This window comes from Octopus sinensis, linkage group LG10 (assembly GCF_006345805.1).
Source record: "Octopus sinensis linkage group LG10, ASM634580v1, whole genome shotgun sequence".
NCBI lineage: Eukaryota > Metazoa > Mollusca > Cephalopoda > Octopoda > Octopodidae > Octopus > Octopus sinensis.
This window is the reverse complement of record NC_043006.1, coordinates 2,257,101-2,274,600: the sequence shown is the minus strand read 5'-3', so window position 1 is coordinate 2,274,600 and position 17,500 is coordinate 2,257,101. Positions and strand designations below refer to the sequence as shown.

Here is a 17,500-nt window from a genome sequence, read left to right as displayed (position 1 = left end):
TGTTAAAGGCCTCAGTCACTAGTCATTGCCTCTGTAAGGCCCAACATTCAAAGATCATGCTTCACCACGTCATCCTATGTCTTCTTGAGTCTACCTCTACCATAAGTTAACATCCACAGTTAGAGATTAACACTTCTTTACACAGCTGTCCCCGTCTATGTGCATTACATGACCATACCAGCACAGTTGTCTCTCTTGCACACCACATCTGATTCTTCTTACGCTTAACTTTTCTCTCAAGATGCTTACACTCTGTTGAATATGCACACTGTATATTCAGCAAAGCATACTGGCTTCATTTCTTTCAAGCCTACACTTGTCCTTAGCTGTTACAGCCCATATTTGATAGCTGTTTTCACACAGGCATCATACAATCTGCCTTTCACTCTGAGGTAGAGGCCCTTTATTGCCGGCAGAGGTAGGAGCTCTCTGAACTTTGCTCAGCTTATTCTCACTCTCATAGCTATATTCTCGAAGCACCCACTTCTGCTACTAACTTGGTCACCTAGATAACGGAAGCTATTGATGTGCTTGAGAAGACCCGGCAAGCCAAGTGAGACTGTAACCATGGCCTATGCCAGTGCAGTATAACCAGACCATTTAAAAATACCCTTCAATCATTGGGCAATAAATTGCACTTGTGAAGAGCTGTTGAAGCATGTGAAGTCGTTGTTGTGGCTGATGACAGTACCACCTGATTGCCACTCGTGCTGGTGGCACGTAAGAAGCACCATTCGAGCATGGTCGATGCCAGTCCTGCCTTACTTGCTCCCATACAAGTGGCACATAAAAAGCACCATTTAAGCGTAGCCGATGCTAGTCCTTTGGTAAGCAGAACTGGTGATGTGGGATTGGATTCTGGTGCAGCCTTCTGGCTCGTCACCCCACAGTCAAACCGTCCAACCCATGCCAACATGGAAAATGGACATTAAACGATGACGATGATGATGATGGCGATGATATGTATATATACATACACATGTATGTATATATATATATATATATAAATATATATATACACATACATATATATGTATATATATATACATATGTATATATATATATATATACATATGTGTGTATATATATATATATATATATATTTGTGTGTGTGTCTCTTTGTCTGTGTTTGTCCTACCCCATCACTGCTTGACAACCAGCGCTGGTGTGTTTACATCCCTGTAACTTAGCTGTTTCCCAAAAGAGACAGATAGAATAAGAACCAGGCTTTAATGTAAAAAGGCACTGGTGTTGATCAATTCAATATTAGGTTTCCCTAATAATACAATGCAGAAGCAAAAAAAATCAAATATGCACATTCTCTGTGTCTTTTTTCTTAATCTTTAATTTCAAATTTAAACTTCAAATCCCACCAAATATTATGAAGAAATGATTATCTCCCATGCATTAACTGCCCACTAGGGACTCCACATATAATGTATACTGTTTCTATAATATTGTAACTATCATGTATAGCAATTCAATAATACTGTGTTCTACATCTGTTCAATCTGAGGTGAGGTGTCTCACCTGGTCTAATGACATTCAGGTGTTCTTTAACACTCAGCATTATGTCAGGAGCTGTTCCAGATGCTATCTCACAGCAAATTTAGTTCATAAACACAACACTTACCCTGTGTATGTGATCAATAATGTTTACATTCCTAGAGCTGGTTTTAATTCATAATTTATTTCACTTTCACATGTGCTATGTTGCAGCACATCAGTAAATAGTTTTCACTCTAGGTGTAGGAGTGGCTGTGTGGTAAGTAGTTTGCTTACCAACCATATGGTTCTGGGTTCAGTCCCACTGTGTGGCGTCTTGTGCAAGTGTCCTCTACTATAGCCTCGGGCCAACCAAAGCCTTGTGAGTGGATTTGGTAGACAGAAACTGAAAGAATCCCGTCGTATATATGTATATATATGTACGTATGTGTGTGTGTGTGGTGTGTGTGTGTGTGTGTGTGTGTGTATGTTTGTGTGTCTGTGCTTGCCCCCCCCCCCAACATCACTTGACAACCGATGCTGGTGTGTTTACGTCCCCGTAACTTAGCGGTTCAGCAAAAGAGACCAATAGAATAAGTACTAGGCTTACAAAGATCAATTTGCTCGATTAAAGGCAGTGCTCCAGCATGGCCACAGTCAAATGACTGAAACAAGTAAAAGAGTAAAAGAGTATATAACTCACAGACCAGAGATCCAATTCATTTTGGTTTCGCCTGAGTGTATGGTATTGATAATCCACAGCAATGGCAAAATATTGGTATCCACCAGTCTTGGATTCAATCCAAAGTGAGTTGTCTTGTGTGATCTATGACATTCATGTGTCCTTTAGTACTCAGCTTTATCTTACAGATCCATCCCAGACACAATCCGGCAGCAAATTCAGCAGATAAACAAAACACGTTACACTGTGTCTGTGCAATTGATAATGTTTACCAAAAACTGGCACTGCATTGGTCACAATGATGAGAGTTCCAGTCGATTCAATAAACTTGTGAAGCCTGCTTGTGAAATTAACACACAAGTGGCTGAGTACCTCATTGATATGTGTCCCCTTAATGTAGTTTCCAAGGAGATTCAACGCAACAGAATACGACAAAGATGGAGCAACATGAAATGAAGTGTTTCGCTCAAGGACACAATGCACTACTAAGAATTGAACACAGGACCTTACAATCAGGAGCTGAATACCCTAACCATTCAGTCATGTGCCTTATCTATAATTTACAACTGTTCTATAATATTGTGTGGAGGCGCAATGGCCCAGTGGTTAGGGCAGCGGACTCACGGTCATAGGATCGCGGTTTCGATTCCCAGACCGGGCGTTGTGAGTGTTTATTGAGCGAAAACACCTAAAGCTCCACAAGGCTCCGGCAGGGGATGGTGGTGATCCCTGCTGTACTCTTTCACCACAACTTTCTCTCACTCTTTCTTCCTCTTTCTGTTGTACCTGTATTTCAAAGGGCCAGCCTTGTCACACTCTGTGTCATGCTGAATATCCCCGAGAACTACGTTAAGGGTACACGTGTCTGTGGAGTGCTCAGCCACTTACACGTTAATTTCACGAGCAGGCTGTTCCGTTGATTCGGATCAACCGGAACCCTCGTCGTCGTAACCGACTGAGTGCTTCCAATCCTATAATATTGTATCAATGATAATCATCAGCATTGGAGCTTCTATTATACTGGACATTTCTGTTATGCAATGAAACTTACACCTCTTCAGTTTGCAATGTTCATTCACCCAATCTGTATATTTTAGAGTCGTATAAGATTTAGTGAACACTGGTAAGATTATGATCATCTCAGGAGGTCTAATAAGACAGACTCGTGTACGTAGTAATAATCATGCTTATCAAAGACCAATGAACTTTTAATTAATTTGAAATTTAAAGTTGCATCCTTACTTTTTGACTAAATTTAATCATTAACTCCAAACAAGATTTTTGTCTCTTTACAAGGAGTGAAATTTTAATTAATTAAAAGCTGAATGGAGATGCTCCTTATATTATCCTTTCCTCGTTCAGTCATCGTGCTGTGGCTATGCTGGGGCACTACTCTGCAGGGATTTAGATGAAGAAATTGAACCCAGTACTTATTTTATAAGTCCACTACTTATTCCATTGATTTTTTTTTCAAACTGCTAAGTTACAGGGACATAAACAAAGCAACACTACTTGTCAAGCTGTGGGGAAGAAACAAACACAGACACAAAGACACATACACACTTACACACCTATATCAAAGTAGTATAGTTTCCATGAAGCATTGTCTGATATATATAATTATATCATCATCATCATTATCATCGTTTAACGTCCGCTTTCCATGCTAGCATGGGTTGGACGGTTCAACTGGGGTCTGGCAAGCCCGAAGGCTGCACCAGGCCAGTCAGATCTGGCAGTGTTTCTACAGCTGGATGCCCTTCCTAACGCCAACCACTCCGAGAGTGTAGTGGGTGATTTTATGTGCCACCGACACAGGTGCCAGACGAGGCTGGCAGACGGCCACGCTTGGATGGTGTTTTTTATGTGCCACCAACACAGGTGCCAGACGAGGCTGGCAGACGGCCACGCTCGGATGGTGTTTTCTTATGTGTCACCGACACAGGTGCCAGACGAGGCTGGCGAACGGCCACGCTCGGATGGTGTTTGTTACGTGCCCTCAGCACGGAGGCCAGTCGTTGCGGTACTGGCTACGGTCACGTTCGGATGGTTTTCTTATGTGCCACCGGCACTGGTACCACAAGGATACAAAATTATATAATTATAATTATATAATTATATATAAATATATAATTATAATTATATATATATATATTCGACAGACTTCCATGCCTCTTAACAGTTTCTGTTTTCTACATTCACTCACAAGACATTGGTCAGTTCACAGCTGATGTAGAAAGCACTTGCTCAAGGTGCTGTGCAGAGGGATTGAACCCAAAGCCACATGGTTGCAAACTGAGCTTTGTAATCAAACTGCCATACCAGCATCTGTATGTTATCTTTGTCATTAGACTGCAGCCATGCTGGGGCATCACCTTGAAGAATTTTTAGTTGAATGTATCAACTTGAGGAATTATTTTTTTAAAGCTGGTACTTATTCTATCAGTACCATTTGCCAAACTGCTAGGTTACGGGGACGTAATACAGCAACACTGGTTATCAAGTGATGGTGGGGGACAAACACAGACACAAGACACACACATAGATATATACATATATATATATATATTATAATATATATATATATATATATATATATATATATATATATATATATATTATATATATATCTATATATATATATATATATATATATATATATATAAATATATATATATAATACATATATATATATATAATATATATATATATATATAATATATATATATATATATATTATAATATATATATATATATATATATATATATATATATTATATATATATATATATATATATTATATATAAATATATTATATATATATATTACATATATATATATATGGCTGTGTGGTAAGTAGCTTGCTAACCAACCACATGGCTCTGGGTTCAGTCCACTGCGTGGCACCTTAGGCAAGTGTCTTCTACTATAGCCCCGGGCCGACCAATGCCTTGTGAGTGGATTTGGTAGACGGAAACTGAAAGAAGCCTGTCGTATATATGTATATATATATATATGTATATATATATATATATATATGTATGTGTGTGTGTGTGTATATGTTTGTGTGTCTGTGTTTGTCCCCCTAGCATTGCTTGACAACCGATGCTGGTGTGTTTATGTCCCTGTCACCTAGCGGTTCGGCAAAAAAGACCGATAGAATAAGTACTGGGCTTACAAAGAATAAGTTCTGGGGTCAATTTGCTCGACTAAAGGTGGTGCTCCAGCATGGCCGCAGTCAAATGACTGAAACAAGTAAAAGAGTAAAAGAGAGTAAAAGAGTATATATATATATATATATATATATATATATATATACATATATATATATATATATATATATATTATATATATATATATAATATATATATATGCATATATATATATATATATATATATATATATATATATATATATATATATATGCATATATATATATATATATATATAATATATATATATATGAACTTGGAACCATGTGGTTGGGAAGAGAGCTTCTTACCACACAGCCATGTCTGCACCTATGTCATGTTAGCCTCCACTATACTTTGCTGTATCTTTTAGTCTCTGTCTTCTCTGATACTTATTCAGAAGTATGGGAGACAACTGTGAACATGTTTTTGAATTATTGCATTTCATCAGTGAACTGTAGTCTTGCAAAAACTTATGCATTTACACAGCAACGAATGAGTCACGAAGTAAATATACAGAAAGATAAAGTTGTTGCTTTTGGAAAATATAATTGTTTAGAAATTATAAACACTCTACACATGACAGACAGTAAGTGGGTGGATGTCAGAATATTTAATGCATGGAGTACTAAAAATTTCAGAATACCTGACTAAATGTCTGTGTGTATATATATATATATATATGGGTGTATGCATATGTGTGTGTGCACATGCATGCATGTGTGTGTGTGTGTACTTGTGTGTGTGCACATAAGTAAATATATATACATACATATTATTATTCGTACATGCATATGTATGTACGTATGTGTGTATGTAAGTTCTTGTTTTTAACTATCAGCCTAACTACTTACTTACCTACCTGCCTACTTACCTACCTACACACCTACATACATGTCTAAGTAACTATAGACCTGTCTGTCTATCTGTCTGCCCATTCTTCAATCCTTCTAGCTATCTATTCGGCAGATAGATGGATTGAAACACAAGCGAATAGAGAACTCGAGACAAACAGACATATTCTTTTTCTTCTATTCTTTTATTGACAATTTCATCTGGGATTTTACAGATCAGCAGGAAATGTATCCTGGCCTTTCTGTTGATGCTATTAAATTCTTTGGAGAAATCAACAAATACCATTGATGCCTTTTGCTTGGAGATTATTAGCTCTATAATTCTGCTCAAGGCAAGGACCTGTAGTAGTGTTGATCTGTCTTAGCAGAAGCTGTTTTGGTTCCATCTTGGGATGGGATCACTAACTGGCATTCCGTCGCTTACAATGACAAGGGTTCCAGTCGATCCGACCAACAGAACATCCTGCTCATGAAATTAACGTGCAAGTGGCCGAACACTCCACGGACACGTGTACCCTTAATGTAGTTCTCAGGGAGATTCAGTGTGACAAAAAGTGTGACAAGGCTGACCCTTTCAAATACAGGTACAACTCAGTTTTGACAGCTGAGTGGACTGGAGCAATGTGAAATAAAGTGTCTTGCTGAAGGATACAACAAGTTGCCAGGAATCGAACTCACGACCTCATAATCGTGAGATGAATATCCTCACCACAGAGTGGGCTCAACAGGAGGAGAAATTCTATCAAAGCTTGCTTTCTTAAGGGCATGTGTATGGAGCGTTTTTCTCTGTGGGACCGAAATTTGGACTATAAAGAAGGAGCAGCAAAACTTGCCGTGATGACACATATGCCAAACTTCTCATGAACATTCAAGCATTGCATGGCATGAGTACAACCCCAGGCAGGAGGCAATGGACATATTCCACCTATCTCTACTATTATTGCTTGACATTGATGGTCTTTGATGGCCACTGCAATCATGCTCTACGACACGCTATGTTGGCTGTTATATTTTGGAGACTTCTGCACTCTGATAGAGACTGAAGATCACTCATCTATATTTTTATGTCATTGGCAGAGGTATACAGCATTAAAGTGAGTACCAACAAAAGTAAATGAGTGGCAGAGGTTCCGGGAGCCTCTCAGCAGGGTTGGATTAAAACCTATAGAGGCCCTAAATATTTAAAAGATTTTAGTACCTCTATACATATATATTTCTTTTTCTCTTTTCTCTTTTACTTGTTTCAGTCATTTGACTGCGGCCATGCTGGAGCACCACCTTCAGTCGAGCAAATCGACCCCGGGACTTATTCGTTGTAAGCCCAGTACTTATTCTATCGGTCACTTTTGCCGAACCACTAAGTGACGGGAACGTAAACACACCAGCATCGGTTGTCAAACAATGCTAGGGAGACAAACACAGACACACAAACACATACACACACACACACATATATATACATATATACGACAGGCTTCTTTCACAAGACATTGGTCGGCCCAGTGCCATAGCAGAAGACACTTGCCCAAGATGCCACACAGTGGGACTGAACCTGGAACCATGTGCTTGGTTAGCAAGCTACTTACCACACAGCCACTCCTGCGCCTCCTATATGTAATTCAAAATATAAACAATAATAAGCCATAAAATAAATTTCAATTTTCCAAAATGAAACAACTAACGGTTTAATTTTGTAAACTTCTACTTTATATTTGTAAAGTTTTCTCCTCCTTTTTTTAATTGCAAAGTTTTTGGTCAGAAGATCCTCACTATGACACCATGAACACTTCAAAATTATATTTCCAAACATACAAACCATTTCAAATATTATTTTAGCAAGTCTAAAGTAATTTCAAAATGTAACCAGATTTGAATCATTGGCGATTTTTTTTCCTTCATCTTCCTTTTCTCTTGGACTTTCCTCTGTCCTTTGTTTCTGAAGAAGAGCTTTACTCGAAACATAAAACCACCTTACCTTCTTTCCCTGAGCATCTTCTAATACTTTACATGTAGCACATCCTCACATTGTTGGGGGTTTTTTTGTGTTTGATCTTCGTTTTTTTTTTTTGATTTACTGTGTGTGTGTGTGTGAGTGTCTTTTATATATATATATATATATTCATCATCATCTCATCATCTATTAGCGTCCGTTTTCCATGCTAGCATGGGTGGACGGTTCAACTGGGTCTGGGGAGCCGAAGGCTGCACCAGGCCAGTCACGATTCTGGCAGTGTTTCTACAGGGATGCCCTTCCTAACGCAACCATCGAGAGTGTAGTGGGTGATTTTATGTGCCACCGACACAGGTGCCAGACGAGGCTGGCGAACGGCCACGCTCGGATGGTGTTTTATGTGCCACCGACACAGGTGCCAGACGAGGTGGCAGACGGCCACGCTCGGATGGGTTTTATGTGCCACAGACACAGGTGCCAGATGAGGCTGGCGGACGGCCACGATCGGATGGTTTTGTTACGTCCCCAAAGCCGGAGGCCAGTCTATGCGGTACTGGCTACGGCCACGTTCGGATGATTCTTGTGTCCACCGGCACTGGTACAACAAAGATACAAATTCCATTATGTTCATCTATTTTGATTTGTTTTGATTTGATTGATTTGATTGATTTGAGTGATTTGATTGAATATATATATATATATATATATATAATATATATTATATATATATATAATTAGTGAATGGAAGAAATGGAGTTGAACGAGATTGTACAGAATTCCTTTTATTACATTCTACAACATGTTTCAAAGGCCACAATTTCCAAATTTTGATTAAATAAGGATACCATATTGCAGCTTTCTCTTCAGGAAAAACCAGGAATTACGTTGTCAGAACAAAACAAAACAGAGGCGCAGCAAAGCAATTCGAACGAGGACGCTCCTTAAGAGCCCATGGGTAAAATATTTATCAATGTACGTTGGTGGGGGCCGACAAAGGGTCCGTTGGAATAAATCCAGGTCAGGCTGCGGTCAAATCTAGTTGGTGAAGAATTAATGAGAACAAGGGGTGTGGAGATGTTCTGTGTGACCAAAGCTAATGTTCTGAATATTTTAAGAATACAGGGTGTATTTTTTAGGGGCGAGACAATACCTACCTAAAAGCATGTATGTGTATACTAGCCTATGTGTGCGCCGCCGTTTGTTGGCGAGGGGCGCTAGATAATGAGCACTGCTGAAAAAAGCCTGTCAGGCGGCTGAAATAATTCTGTGTTCGTGTGTCCGTCTGTGGCCTGCTTGTCTAAAATTATCCTCGTCAAAGAATCAAGAGGGTATATAATTCCAGTGTTTGCTTCTAAAAACCAACCAATCACCTAAGGGGAGTAATTTCCCCTTGCAAGAGTTATTCAGAGGTTTTTTAAAAAGTTTTTCCAAAAATTATTTCCAAAAATTATTTTCATTTTAATAGGGTAACAAGGTGTTAATTGTCTTAGGTATCATTTATATGTAAGATAAGTATGATGCTTCAACACATACCGCTTCAACAAATATATATATATATATATATATATTATATTAAATTAGAGACAAAACCACTATTATGCAAATCAAACAAAAAAATAATTTATATAAATTAAATTTAATTAATTTTAATTAATTTTAATTAAATTTAATTTAATTTATATAAATTATTTTATGTATTGGCTTAAGTCTTTCTTTGTTTGATTTGCATAATAGTGGTTTTGTCTCTAATTTAATATAATATAATATTTTACTATAAAATTGGATTCAATCCTAAATCTGATTTTTCCCTGTAAATTTGGATTTATTCCCTAATATTTATTATTATATATATATATATATATATATACATATATAGTAATGCTTGTATATACATACATTTATGTATGTATATATATGCATATATGTGGAGGCACATGGGTTAGTGGTTAGAGTATCAGCATCATGATCGTAAGATTGTGGTTTCGATTCTTGGACCGGGTGCCGCGTTGTGTTCTTGAGCAAAACACTTCATTTCATGTTGCTCCAGTCCACTCAGCTGGCAAAATTGAGTAACGCTGCGATGGACTGGCGTCCCATCCAGCTGGGGAACACATACGCCATTGAAACCGGGAAACCGGGCCCATGAGCCTGGCTGGGCTTTGAAAGGGTGCATTTATTTACTTATTTTGATATATATATATGTATATATATATATATATATATGTATATATATATATGTGTATATATATATATATACATATATATATATGTATATGTATGTGTATATATATATATACATATATTTATATATATGGATATATATATATATATATGGATATATATACATACATATATATATACATATACATGTATATATATATACATATACATATATATATGTGTGTGTGTGTGTAATATACTCTTTAATCTCTTTTACTTGTTTCAGTCATTTGACTGCGGCCATGCTGGAGCACCGCCTTTAGTCGAGCAAATCGACCCCAGGACTTATTCTTTGTAAGCCCAGTACTTATTCTATCGGTCTCTTTTGCCGAATCGCTAAGTGACGGGGACGTAAACACACCAGCATCGGTTGTTAAGCAATGCTAGGGGGACAAACACATACATATATATATATATATACATATATATGACAGGCTTCTTTCAGTTTCCGTCTACCAAATCCACTTACAAGGCATTGGTCGGCCCGGGGCTATAGTAGAAGACACTTGCCCAAGATGCCATGCAGTGGGACTGAACCCGGAACCATGTGGTTGGTTAGCAAGCTACTTACCACACAGCCACTCCTGCGCCTATATATCTATATATATAAAACTCTAGTTGTGTGAGTGTCTGTCCCCTTCGAGTTAGATTCCTAACTACTCCCACATTTTGCGGTGCAGTTTAACTAAATTCAGGTATCTTATAGTCGTGATTCATATCGAGCCCTTCTGGCTATTAGCACGCGTCTACGATGAGTCTACGATTTTAAAAATAATTTAACATCATTTTTTATTCCATTTTAATGCATAATTTTTCGTGTGTCGATGCGGCGGAGTTGGCGTCCATGGTCACACCTGCACCTGTTTGCTTCTCCCCCTTCTTCCCTCCCTCGTGAAGCTGTGGGGAAGGGAGTGTAAGGAAATCAACGTCGTAAAGCGTTGTCAAGGAGACCAGCGTTCTTTTAGAACAACGACTTCATGGCTTGAAGACACCAAAACAGAAATGGCTAAGAAAGCCAAATTGGCATCTATAAGGGAAGTAACTCTCTAAAAATGCTTATATAGTTATTTCCCTTACAAACCCGAGCAATGCCGGGCGATACTGCTAGTATTATATATATATATATTATATATATATATATATATATACATACATATATATATGTGAATATATATATATATATATAATATATATATATATATATTATATATATATATATCTATATATATATATATATATAATGTAACATGTATATACTACCTCAACATGTCTGCAGTGTTTCATATGTTATATGTTTCAAACACAACTCTCTCTTCTTTGCCAGTGGTGTTTTAAATTCTTCTTTAGAGTATACTTGTTAATTCCATTGTCATGTCAAATAGAAAAAAGTGTCTAGCTGCTTCAAACGAGGGCGAACTAATTTGAATATTCATGTCAGTTTGACAAATATTGAGAAGCTAACAGTACACATCAACACAGCATGATAATTTAGAAATTCAGTTTTCTGGAATTTATTTCTATTTTAAAATAAAACTTTCTTTACTCAGCAAGACCTATAAATAAATATCTTAAAGTTTGCTGAAAATATATATGGATATATATATATATATTTTTTTCATGCTATGGTTGTACTATGCTGAGGTAACAGATAAATGGTTGTCAAAAATGTACGGCTGGTATATAAATGTGTTTGTCTTTATGTGAGGGAGAACAGTTCTTGAAAATGGCTATGCAATGATTTTACTTGCCTCCTCGGGGATCAAATTAAATGCTGATAAGAATGTTTTGTTTTTTTGGGGGATTTTTTATTAATCTGATTTAGGCACATGTATAGCTGTGTGGTTAAGATGCTTGCTTTGCAACCTGGTGGCTTTGGGTTCTGTCCCACTGCACAGCACCTTGGGCAAGTGTTTTTTACAAAAACCCCTTGTTGGCCAATGCCTTGTGAATGGATTTAATAGACAGAAACTGTGTTGAATCCCATCTTGTGTGTTGTGTATATGTGCGTGTGTGTGTGTCTATGTATGAATGTATGAATGCATATATGTATGTATACATGTGTGTGTGTGTGTGTGTGTATGTGTGTTTTTGCGTTTGTCTCCATTCAACCAGTGCTAGTTTGTTTGTGTCCCTTTAAACTTGTGATTCAGCAAGAGACTGGTAGAATAAGTATCAAACTTTAAAAAATAAAGAGAAAGGATTGGTTTCGAATTTGTTTAACTAAACATTTAAGGAAGTGCCCCAGCATGGTCACCAGCCACTCACTGAAACAAGATAAAAGATAGGAAAAAAAATAGTGGCTTGAATTTAATATGTTGAAAATTGGTGTGTAGCCTTTTAATTTTCAACTTAACCTATAATTAACAAATTGGCATGGTTGTTAGAGCATCTGATAGGATGGGAATTTGTTCAGCCCCTCCCCCCATGCTCTCAATTCCTCAACTTTGCTTTTTCGCTTCTAAAGAACACATTGAACAATGTAGTCTAAAAAAAAAAACAATAAATAAATGGGTTTGTTATGGCTTGAGCACTTTGGATTATAGTTCTTGGTCAGAGTGGACCAAGTGCTAAACACCATCCATAGAATCAGCATTTCTATAATTTACCATAATGATTAATGATGGAATGGTAGCAACAAGGCATTAGTGTCCTTAAAAAGGTAGGCAAAATTACTTTCTCAAGTCAAAGTCAGCCCAGAAGGACTAGTTTCCCAGTTTCCATGGCATATGAATTCTCCACCTGGACAGGACGCCAGTCCCTCACAGGATTACTCCTTTTTGCCAGCTGAGTGGACTGGAGCAACGTGAAATGAAAGAAAATAAAATAGACAAAAGAAAATGATAATGGATATCTTAAAAACAGGGGCACAGAAGTGATATGACGGAAGCAAGGGAGCATTAGATTAAATACTTTACAGTCTTTAGGCTTCACCCCTCCTCCTCGCTCCCAACCCATCTGCTCTCAGTTCCAAGTTCAAATCACGTGATGGCTATTTGGTCGTTTATGTTTCTACACACTATACTCTTTAATCTTTTACTTGTTTCAGTCATTTGACTGTGACCATGCTGGAGCACTGCCTTTAGTCGAACAAATCGACCCCAGGACTTATTCATTGTAAGCCTAGTACTTATTCTATCGGTCTCTTTTGCCGAACCGCTAAGTTACGGGGATATAAACACACCAGCATCAGTTGTCAAACAATGTTGGGGGGACAAACATAGATACACAAACACACACACACATATATGACGGACTTCTTTCAGTTTCTGTCTACCAAATCCACTCACACGGCTTTGGTCGGCCCGAGGCTATAGTAGAAGACACTTGCCCAAGGTGCCATGCAGTGGGACGGAACCCGGAACCATGTGGTTTGTAAGCGAGCTACTTACCACATAGCCGTTCCTATGCCTATGAAGTGTTTTGCTCAAGAACACAATGCATCATCTAGTCCAGGAATCGAAACCACAATCTTATGATCGTAAATCCAACACCCTAACCACTAAGCCATGCACTACCACATTGGTGTCCTTAAGTGGCATCAACCCAATCCACTCACAAGGCTCTGATCAGCCCCAGGTGATTGTAGAAGACACTTGTTAAAGGTGTCACGCAGTGGGGCTGAACTCTAACTCATACAGTTGAGAAGCAAACTTCACACCACCAAGCCTGCTCCTATTCTAGAATTGAGTTCAAACGAATCTGTGGGTCTGGAGAAGACGATGGCAATCAATCTGAATGTAATATCCCTCACTGGAATCAATGATACATTTCTCACTTCCCTCTGTATTGTTAGCCATACTTGTTTCTTCATATTCCTATTTATCAAACATGTTTGTTTCCCAGTCCTTCTGGACGCCAGTAGTAGCTTTTGGATTTCACTCGATTGGCTGTCAGCCACATTTGACTCCTATAACTCTCGTTTCAGCCATGTTAGCTTTTTTTTTCCACCCTCCACCTTGTCAACCATATTTATCTCTCTCACCCTTCCTTGCTGTCAGCAGTATTTGTTTCTCACCCACTCAGCTGTCAGCCATGTTTTTACAGAAGCTAACTAACTAGTATGGTTGACATAGTTTATTTTATTTCTTTCTACCTGATTGATTCAATTTACTTCTTTGGTTGATTTCGGTAAATATGTGTAGTTTAGTTGCAGTGATGCAGCCAAAATCTATTTGCTCGAGCTGTCTCTTGAATAATGCCACATTCTTCAGCTGAATGACTTTAAACTTCCTAAAGTTTCTTCACACTGAACAAAATGAAATGAAATTGTGCAAAAGTGATGTGAAGAGTTGCGTTCATGTGAATAGATTGTATCTAAGATAACTTTAGTGTGTGAACAATATTTTGTTATTCACTACATACATATATTTAAATATATATAATATATACATACACATATATATAATATATATATATATATATACATACACATATATATAAATATATATATATATATATATATATATGTATATGTATATGTATATATATATTATGTTATATATATATATATGCGCATGTGTATGTATGTATATGTGTGTATATATGTAAACATATATATGTAAATATATATAAACATATATATATGTATGTATATATGTATGTATATATGTATGTATACATATGTATATATATGTGTGGGTGTATATGCATATATATATTCATATATATTTGTATATATTTATGTGTGTGTATGTATATATATATATATATATGTATGTATGTATGTATGTATGTATGTATGTATATGTATGCACATACATATATATGTGTGTGTGCATGTATATATGTATGTGTATATACATGTATATATGTGTACATATGTATGTTTCTGTGGATATGTGTTCTATTCTTCCCCCATTCTGTTTGCTTATTCTTGTTTGAGATGTCCCTTAAAAAATATTTCTATTCTATGAAAGACATAAACAAAACAATTATAAAATGGAATTTCACATTTTTATTTTTTTATTTTTTAAGAGAAACAAAAATAAAGTTATTTTTCGAAATATAAGCAAACTTTAATGGTAATGGAATGGTGAATCTTACTAGTGATCCAATGATTAATGTCACTTAGAAACAAAACATTGAAACCGGGAAGGAACTCTGCGAAAGATAATTTGAATACAGAATAAAAAAAAAAAATCAAGAATGTTCAAGCAAAAAAAAATAATAATAATAATAATAATAATAAAATGTATCTAACAAATACAAATAAAAAATAAAATGATAGATTTTCAAAATTCTAAATATCTTTAGATTAAAATGAAACACAAAAATATAAGTTGGAAAAATAGAAGGTAAATTTTTACTTTTGTAATTTTAAAGAAAATTGATTTTAATTGAACACAAAGAATTAGCTTGCCCAAATAATCTGGTTAAAAATCATTAAATTTGTTTGTGTAAGTATAGAACTAATATTACAATGGGAAGCTTGGAGAATTGTCACTGTGCCGGATGAAATATTTAGTAGCATTTCTACCTGTATTGCATTGTGAGTTCAAATGCCACCAAGGTCAACTTTGCTTTTCATCTTTTTGAGATAAAATAAGGACAAGTTGAACATTGGGGCTGATGTAATCAACTTGCCCTCCTGCCCCAAAATTGCCGGTCTTGTGCCAAAATTGAAACCAATATTGTAATGAGAAGAGGATGGTGAGCTGAGAAAATTGTTAGCATGCCAGGCAAAATGCATAACAACATTGTGTCTGGCTTTACATTCCAAGTTCAAATTCTACTACGGTCAACTTTACTTTTATCCTTTTGGGGTCAATAAAAGAAGTACCAGTTGAACATTGGGATTAATATAATTGATTTGACCCACTGCCCCAAAACTGCTGGCCTTTTGCCAAAATTTGAAACCAGTATATTAAAGAGATGGATAGGGTGGGGAGCTGGGAGAATTGTTACTGCACCAGATGAAATGTTTAGCTGCATTTCTTCCAGGTTTCCATTCTGAGTTCAAATGCTGCCAAGGTCGATTATGCCTTCATCCTTTCAGGTCCAATGAAATAAATACTAGTCAAATACTGGGGTCAATTTAATCAACTATCCTCCCAAAATCTATGTTTGGGAGGCACGTGGCTCAGTGGTTAGGGTGTTGGATTCATGGTCATAAGATTGTGGTTTCGATTCCTGGACCTGACAACGCATTCTCTTCTTGAGCAAAACACTTCATTTCATGTTACTCCAGTCCACTCAGCTGGCAAAAATTATTGATCCTGCAATGGACTGAGGTCCCATCCAGGTGGGCAAGATACACACCATGGAAACCAAGAAACTGACCGCATGAATCTTATTATGACCTGGCAAAGAAATTTACTACTTTACTACCTACCTGCAGCAGAAATGATTATAAAGAGGACAGGCATAGGAGATAGTCATAGGAGGCATAGGAGACAGTCATAGGAGAACAGGCATAGGGGACAGTCATAGGAGGACAGGCATAGGAGACAGTCATAGGAGGACAGGCATAGGGGACAGTCATAGGAGGCATAGGAGGACAGTCATAGGAAACATAGGAGACAAAATGTTCCTAGCGTGATTTGAACTTGGAACTGAAAACTGACAGAGGGGAAGGGAGAGGGGGTGAAAGCTAAAGACTGTAAAGTATTTAATTTAATGCTCACTTGCTTCTGTCATATCACTACTGCTCTCCTGTTTATAAGATATCGATTTTATTATTTTCTTGTTTATTGTGTTCTCTTTTGTTTTGTTTTGTTTTGGTTTTTTTATTTGTTGCTGTAACACAGAGCCATAATTTATTGATGCAAGATGTAGATGATTGCATTATATCCATCCCTAGGATGTGGATACTTTTGTGGTTTTGGCTGTGGTCGATTCTGGAGGCATTTGCACTGGATATGGTAACTCTGAGGCGTCGTCGATATGGAATGAAATCGTCTTGGCTTAAAAAGTTAACACATCCAATACTGGGGACGTTAAAAAACAAAAATCCAACTTGAAATGAATATGAAAGGTGAGTGGGGTGGCAGGATGGTGGGCCGGGTGGGGCAGGAATATATTACTCAAGGATAATGGCAATGACAACGATGATGATGGTGGTGGTGGTGGCAGTGAGAATGATGACAACAATGATGTTACTGTTTATATGAATATTGAC

At 37.0% G+C, this 17,500-nt stretch overlaps 1 long non-coding RNA gene across 1 annotated transcript in view; it reads left to right on the top strand.

The window, feature by feature from the left end:
- Positions 1-499, top strand: part of LOC118764943 — a 15,110-nt gene extending 14,611 nt beyond the window's left edge. Inside the window, exon 3 of the long non-coding RNA XR_005000783.1 lies at positions 350-499. This is a non-coding gene — a long non-coding RNA (uncharacterized LOC118764943). The remainder of the gene's footprint in view (positions 1-349) is intronic.
- Positions 500-17,500: the final 17,001 nt, after the last annotated feature.